The following is an 8,590-nucleotide window of genomic DNA, read 5'->3' as shown; positions in this document are numbered from 1 at the left end:
TGTTCAGCCCGTACAAAAAACACCCATCGGTGCTAACATTACTTTGTGGAAAACAAATCCGGGCAAAGGCGACAGTAAATATTGAGAAGGGTAAGACACATTATTCTGCCGAGTCGCATTTGAAGAGCTTGACCTGTCCATTGACAATAATCTTCCAGAGCATTTCTAAAGAAAAGAATCAATTGTTAATCCCTTCACATCCCATTAAATTCCCGATAAATCTTACTTGACACTCAGTCAAAACCTCCAGGGGTATAATTCTGGGAGAAAAATTGTGTGTCAAATGTGCAACCAACCAAAAATAAATTTTTTATAAATCCATTCACGGCAGGAATTTCATGTTGAAAGAATTAAAAAGCCGAGCAACAGATGTGAACAATTTCGATAAATGATGCATGAAATAACCCTTCTCGTTTACAGAACACTGCATTTGTCTGAAGCCCATGTTCGCAAAGTTACTTCCAAACCATAAACGCACAATGAAAATAGTCCCCACCCAAGTGGCTATTGAAGGCACATCCTGTTTATAATTTCACTAAACATATTAGCTGAATAAACTGAGCCATTCTGTGACAGGAGTGCACACAAAGCCTCTTTAAGTTCAGCACCAAAGGTAATCCAGCATTACTCTCAAATTTGCTGTGAATATACACTCATTTTCTCACAGGTCTGTCACGCATGTAATAAAGATGTGAGAATGAATAGCTTACTACTCTCACTCAGTGCTGAAGCACTCAACTCGAGCTCATGGCCTATAATACCTAACTGGACACTTAAATCTGTATATAACATTTAGGCCTACCAGCTGCTACACACCGTACATGTAATGCAACTGTAACAGTAATATGCATGCTTCCAATCAAACCATCACAGTCAAGACGTCAATTTGCAATCCTTGACAGGTGTACACACCTCCAATCATACTAATATTGAAAAGATATGTTTCCAATCATTGTGATCTTGAAAAGATATGTTTTCAATCATACTGACATCATACTGACATTGAATGCATTTGTTTCCAATCAAACTGACAATGAATGCATGTTTCCAATCAAACTGACAATGAATGCATGTTTTCCCCAATCATACTGACAATGAATGCATATGTTTGCTATCATACTGACAATGAATGCATATATATCTAATCATACTGACCATGAATCGATAGGTTTCCAATCATACTGACAATGAATCGATAGGTTTCCAATCATACCGACAATGAATCGATAGATTTCCAATCATACTGACAATGAATCGATAGGTTTCCAATCATACCGACAATGAATCGATAGGTTTCCAATCATACTGACAATGAATCGATAGGTTTCCAATCATACTGACAATGAATCGATAGGTTTCCAATCATACCGACAATGAATCGATAGATTTCCAATCATACCGACAATGAATCGATAGATTTCCAATCATACCGACAATGAATCGATAGGTTTCCAATCATACCGACAATGAATCGATAGATTTCCAATCATACCGACAATGAATCGATAGGTTTCCAATCATACTGACAATGAATCGATAGGTTTCCAATCATACTGACAATGAATCGATAGATTTCCAATCATACCGACAATGAATCGATAGGTTTCCAATCATACTGACAATGAATCGATAGGTTTCCAATCATATTGACAATGAATCGACAGGTTTCCAATCATACTGACAATGAATCGACAGGTTTCCAATCATACTGACAATGAATCGATAGGTTTCCAATCATACCGACAATGAATCGATAGGTTTTTGGTTATACTAACATACTGAATGGATACACACGATATGTCTCCAATCGTACCAATACAATACAGGCATTCTTGCAATCATGCAGGTATAAAAGGGATATGTTTCCAATCCAATCAAACTATCACTGAACAAATTTATAATCACTGTCCACAATTGTATCAATCATGTTGTATACATCACTGGTTGACTGACACAGTTATATTTATTTATTTATTTATTTTTTTGATTGATGTTTTACACCGTACTCAAGAATACTTCACTTATAAGACAGTGCCCAGCATTATGGTGTGGCGAAACTGGGCAGAGCCAAGGGGAAACCCACGACCATCCGCAGGTTGCTGACAGGCCTTCCCACATACCACCAGAGAGGAAGTCAGCATGAGCTGGACTTGAATTCGTGAGAGGCTCCTGGGTCATTGCGCGTGCTGGTGTGTTAACCATCTCGGCCACGGAGGCCCTGACATAGTTATACTGTCTTTCCCAACACCTTAAAAAATATACACTAATTTTGTTCTTCGCTGTGTAAATTTGTTAAATAATACTTCAAATCTCATTATGGATATGGAACATTCGTATCAAATAAAAAATGCATGGCTGATATTTTTTAACAGAACTACCCACACTGATCTGCTGGAAGCTCTCACCTAAGTTAATGAGAGATTCACATGCGTTATACCTTAAAGTACAGAAAAGAAAAGTGATAAGAAATAATTTGTCAAAAATATATTAATTTGTTTTTCAACACAAATTTTGTGAAGTGAAGACCAAAATTAAGGTCAAAAGCAGAAAAGCAAACCAGCTAACACACAGATAGAGTACACAAATGAACATGTGTATATGAGGCAAAGCACCTGCAGGAACAGTATTGCAAAAAAACGCAAAGAGAGGAAGTAGTTTGCTCCTATCTTTATCACTGCATGAAATGTTTCCATCATTACTTTCCTTGTATTAAGTTAGAGAGCAAAACAGAGAGTAGATGAGAGGCATACCTTATGATTCTGTTCACATACTTTATTCTGGTTAAACAGAAACAGTTGTAAACAACAACAGTGCCTGCACTATCAAGCGACTTTGTTCTTTGCAAACCCTGCTGATTGCTTCCCCTAACGGGAAACACACCACTCGGGGAATGGCATCATAATAAACAGGCCTTTAGACCCACACCCTTAAAACACAAGTTTTACATCGCCCTCCATGTCAGAAAATGTCAAACAAATGATGTTTACAACATCCATAGTTACCCCCCGCCTTGTTCGACTCATTTTCAGACTGAAACTACTCAATACCTATTACAATAAAAAAAGAACACATGCATCATGACACTGTGAAACAATGTTATTTCAGTTAAACTGAACAATCATACTAGTTGTATTTTTGTTTTCTACTAAATCTGTGACCTTCTGGATTTGCATAAAATCTAAATACTTTTCCTATTCATATACATTAGCTATGAGTAAATATAAACCGTGAATAATGCTGCAAAAGGAAACATGCCTATTTCAGTTGAAATAACAAATCGACTAAAAGCAAGATTCAGATAATCTAATGGAAAGTAGTGAAACATGCTCAATGACATTTGCAATTTGACACCAGAATGCCAGACAGACATCAATAACAGGGTGATGTGACACGTCACAGGATCTTCAGCTCAACAAGGTTCTGTTCTGGTTGATGGTAGGATACAGTAATGCCAGTGTTGATTGATTATTTGTTTCTCATGATATTTTCTTCATATATTCACAGATGATATAAGCAATAATTATAATACTGTATTTATTAATTTCTGGGTAAACTTGCAACACAATCTAGGTTAAAAAAAAAAATAATAATGGAGTTGTTTCTTATGGACCAGACAAAGATTTTTTTTTTCAAAATAATACATGAGCAGTCAACACACATGCTTAATTATTGATCATAAAAATGATCATGAGAAATAAACAATTAAAAATCAGCCGTCTAAAGGTTCCTCGTTTTGAAGAGGGCCTGATGGGGGTCTCAGAGTGAGGACCCTTTACACCTGCGTACATCTTGGGTAAACACTGACATGAAAGACACAGCAAGGTGCTCCAAAAACATCACTTAATTTGGCAGGAAACCTCTAGAACTACAGCCAAAAACTCCAGCTTCACCTTTGACAAAAAACTCACTAACAGAGGACAAAAAAAAAAGAAGAAAGTTGTTGTTAGGGGAGTTGAAAGAGGAGTGCGGTTGTTGCTGAGGTTAACAGCGGGATAGCCAGCAAGGGCCAATATGGAACTAGAAACAAATTGGTCACTTAGACAGGGGGATATGAGCTGGAAACTTAAACAGTCCCACTTGACGCTAATTGTCATTTGATAACATCATGCCGTATTTCCCTTACCCCCAAAACAAACAGTCTATCAGAGGGGTAAGGGTACGCAGCGAACAAGGTTTGGAGGAACTTCAACTTGGTTGATTGACACCACCAACAGGCACGGTGTATGTGGACAATAAAAAAAAAAGTACCATTCCTTGGCATCTGGTTTACAGAAGTGTAACTAAGCTACCGTTGTATATACTGTTTGGGTTGAGGAAGCAGCTAAATTTACATTAATAACACAACCCTTCCCTGTGCAATATATATATACTAACTTATAAAAGCAATCCAAGGCAAACTCAACTTTAAAATACATGTTTCTTGCAAAAAAAATGCTATGAATTGAAAAATGCTAACAAATTTGCTAATACAGGATTTGAACTGCCAACTGGAAATCACCTACTTTTGCCTTAACTGTGATGTTGAATATGAGGAAAATAGTCTGTAAGAAAAAAACTAAAGCTACTTTTCTTAAGGATTTAAGGAATCCTGAGAGAATTACAGAGAACTTTTTAAATGATTTCAGTAAAAATGAACTGAATGAAGCATGTTCTGTTCTTGACTTAATAAAGGGCTCTTTAATATGCCCATCTGAAAGGGGTTTTTAAAGGACCCATTTGAAAGGGTTCTTTAATGAACCCATTTGAAAGGGTTCTTTAATGAACCCATTTGACAGGTTCTATATGCGACTGGGGGGCCTCTGTGGCTCAGTTGGTTAGCGCACGAGCGCAGCGTAATGACACAGGAGCCTCTCACCAATGCGATCATTGTGAGTTTCAAGTCCAGTTCATGCTGGCTTCCTCTCTGGCCGTAAGTGGGAAGGTTTGCCTGCAGCCTTCGGATGGTCGTGGGTTTCCCCCGGGCTCTGCCCGGTTTCCTCCCACCATAATGCTGGCCGCCATCATATAAGTGAAATATTCTTGAGTACGGAGTAAAACACTAATGAAATAAATATATGGGACTTAAAAAAAGGTTCCCTAATTGCATCGTGACAAAGAACCTTTATGGTTCCATATAAATGGCTCCTTTTTTTCTGAAGAGTGTACATGTATGTTCATGACAATATTACAGGTCCATGTCTTCCATTATATGATATTTCACTATATGTATATGTATACATGTAAGATATAATGATATTAATTTAATACCAACAAATGGTTTCTGGGAATTTAAATTTGAATATTGTTTCACCAGTTTACAGTCTAAACTGAGTCTGTATTTTGGATGCTTCACTTACTATAAAATAAAATAAAAATATAAAAAGCTTTCTGACAAAAGGTGGGCAGTTCATTTATCAGTGGGTGTTTCAAGGACATTACGGATGTATGATGGCAGGATATTTCTAAAAGTATGAACGTACATGAGGGATGGCCCTTATGATTAGATAAGCACATCACAGACCTGATGTCTTCGGCATTAAATTATTAGATTATTATGAGTACTATTTTGATTTGTAAATATGAACACTCATATTTGGACAATTTGCAGTGGGGAAGATATGTGGTGGGGAAAACATCAATGAGGAAAATGATGATGAGAAAAATGTCAAGATTTAGAGTGAATGAGTGAGTGAGTGCTTGGGGCTTTAACGTCGTACTTAACAATTTTTCAGTCATATGACGACGATCAAGATTTAGAAGCTATCACCATCCATGTACATATAGGATGATTGTGGGATATAGCGTACACTGTCTTAGCATTATGGTACTGCATGGAGCAATATAGCACATAGATGAAGATGAAACATGGCCAAACTTCAAGAACATGTGAACATGTGCAAGTTGTCATACTGAAATATGCATCTAATAATTTATTTGATTTGTATATTGCATACACTGTACTCAAGAATATTTCACTTATTCATCGGTGGCCAGCATTATGGTGAGAGACTTGGCAGAGCCCGGAAGAAGCCCACAACCATCCGCAGAATGCTGACAGACCTTCGCACTTACAGCCGTAGAGGAAGCCAGCATAAGTATATATGATTCAAGGCGTGCTGTTTCAACATTTTATGTCACTTGAAAAAGATTAATAAACCTGCAGCAAGAGCTTCTCAGTCTACTGATGAGAAGCCTGATGCCTGATTCGCATGGGGAAAGACTGGTAGCGTTTCAAAACAGATCTTTCATAGTAACAGCAAAAGATACATCAAACTGGCATGAATTTGAGATAACACTTAGGATGGCATGTCATCGCTTGTGTGCCAGAAGTTCACAGTTGTTCTGTGTGGATGTACATGTAGGGTGTCTGTTATAGGCCTAATTAAAGATCCACCTGCCCCACCCTTTCACAGCAGGCTGTCATGATCAGGCAATCACTTATCATTAACCCCCAACCTGCCTCCCTAACACCATTATCTCACCTCCTCAACTCAAAATGCAGACTGCGCCACCACCCCCCGCTACCACCTCTCCAAAAAATAAACACTACCTACACAGTGAAAAAAATTGATACCTGAAAACTGAAACTGTAACAGAATATTGTAACTAATTACACCCACTGACAAAACAAATTAAATGTTGAAAAATTTCTTTCACAGCTATAAACTGCTTTTGTGGGCGATTCTACATGTTCAAGAAAATACACGAAAAGCTACCATAATTATTTGAACTTTACAACTACCACTGAAAAGAAAATTTTGAAACATTCTGAGAGAACTATGGGGTGTGGAGAAATAATCTGTACAGATTTATGAAGATTGCATCTTCAGTGACACAAACAAATCATTTTGGTGTCATTTTCATCATAACTGTACTCATAAATTCAACAGAAAAGAGTGCTTTAGAGGTCAAAGAGGTTGAATATTTACTACATATGCCAATTTATTTATTTATTTGAATGGTTTTTTCACGCTGTACTCAAGAATATTTCACTTATACAACGGCCGCCGGTGGGAGGAAACTGGGCAGAGCCCTGGGCAGAGGGGGAAACCCACGACCATCCGCAGGTTCAATATATCCTAAAGACAAATGGAATTCATTACTTGATACCATGTGACTATCTCAACAGAGTTTACTTCCTATACATCAGAGTAGCTATATGCACAATCAAACTGTCTTGGACAAACGTAAGTTTACATAGGAGCTTTGTCAGATACATGGCACAGAGCATTAGTTTACTCAGGGCAATTCAGTTTCCTTCACCCAGGCCCTTTGAGAGAATTCTTGGGTAATTATTGGCTTTTAAAACCAATCAAACAAATAAATTTGTGTGTGATTACAAGGGTGTGAGGCAAGGACACAACGGCCAAAATATGCAGCGAAAATAGTGATTCTGTTCAGTCATCGATATATTTGCATAAGACAGCCAGAATGCTTGCCTCTACATGTAGGTGGAGGACAAGAATAGAGAGATCAAATGTGACTGCATGCTTGCATGCGCTACTTTCTCAGACAGGACCTGATGGGTAATAGACTATACATTAGCTGAAGAGGACAAGGGAAACCTTTAACTCAAGTTTCCAGTCCGAGTTAAAAAGTCATTAATAACAGGTTTTGCTGAGGAAAGATTCAAATGAGGACATCAATACGGAGTGACACGCTCTTTTGTAAAGGGTCGTAGTTAAGATCCAGTGCTCAGTTCTAGAGCCCTGCTGTCAATCTACAATTTAGTGTGCCCCAAGATTGTTGCTTGTCTCACTTTCTATGACATCCGTTAACCATGTTTCCCTTTGCTCAGACACTGCCAGCGTTTGTAAGCAACCATTGGCAGGACAAAGGCCACAGCACAGTAGAAAGGGGGAGGGGGGAAGCCTGTTGTCTGCGTGAATGGGTCAGTTATGGAGGGCAATGCAGAAAGCGAAGGCAGATGAATTCTCTGTCATGGCACATGGTCCCTTGATTCCTCACAACCAGCCGGCCAACACATTCATTTACAATTAGAGACTGTCCTCAGATTTAATTTGCACAGCGTCTGAATGGACACATAAAAGGCTGGCTGTGGCTGGGGCTAATCTCGTCAGTGGAAGTTAATGGGTAGCTGAGGGTCAATGTTGGTTGTGTAGGAATACAGGACACAATGCTTCCAAGTAAAAAAGGCTGTGAATCCTCCCACAGTGATAACGCCTCATTACGATTAGGACAGCTGGTGAAAATAAAGAGAGATGGTGTCTTAATTCCGCCGGCTTAAGACGAGTGCTCTAAATAGATTTTCCTCTCCTTTCCTTAAAAGGACGCAAGTTTCCAGTTTCCCAAGCCGGCAAACTGGCGAATGGGCGAAACAAAAAAAAAGCCGAAAGGAGTATATTTGAGGGGAGTGTTTTAGTTGGTAAAATCTTTGATGATCCGCGCAGATTGATTTTCAGCTCAGGCCACTAATGCACTCTTAAAATCAAACACATGTAAGAGAAAATTTAACGAGGAAGCGGCGCGGCGATCGATCGTGCTGAATCGCTTTCCCCAGCAGATGTACACATGTCCATTTCCACCTTTGTAATCTGTCTTCATGCTAATTCTTTCACAGCCCCTGTGTCAAATTTCCTGCAAAAGCTGA

Source organism: Liolophura sinensis, chromosome 9 (genome assembly GCF_032854445.1).
Source record: "Liolophura sinensis isolate JHLJ2023 chromosome 9, CUHK_Ljap_v2, whole genome shotgun sequence".
NCBI lineage: Eukaryota > Metazoa > Mollusca > Polyplacophora > Chitonida > Chitonidae > Liolophura > Liolophura sinensis.
This window is presented reverse-complemented; position numbering follows the sequence as displayed.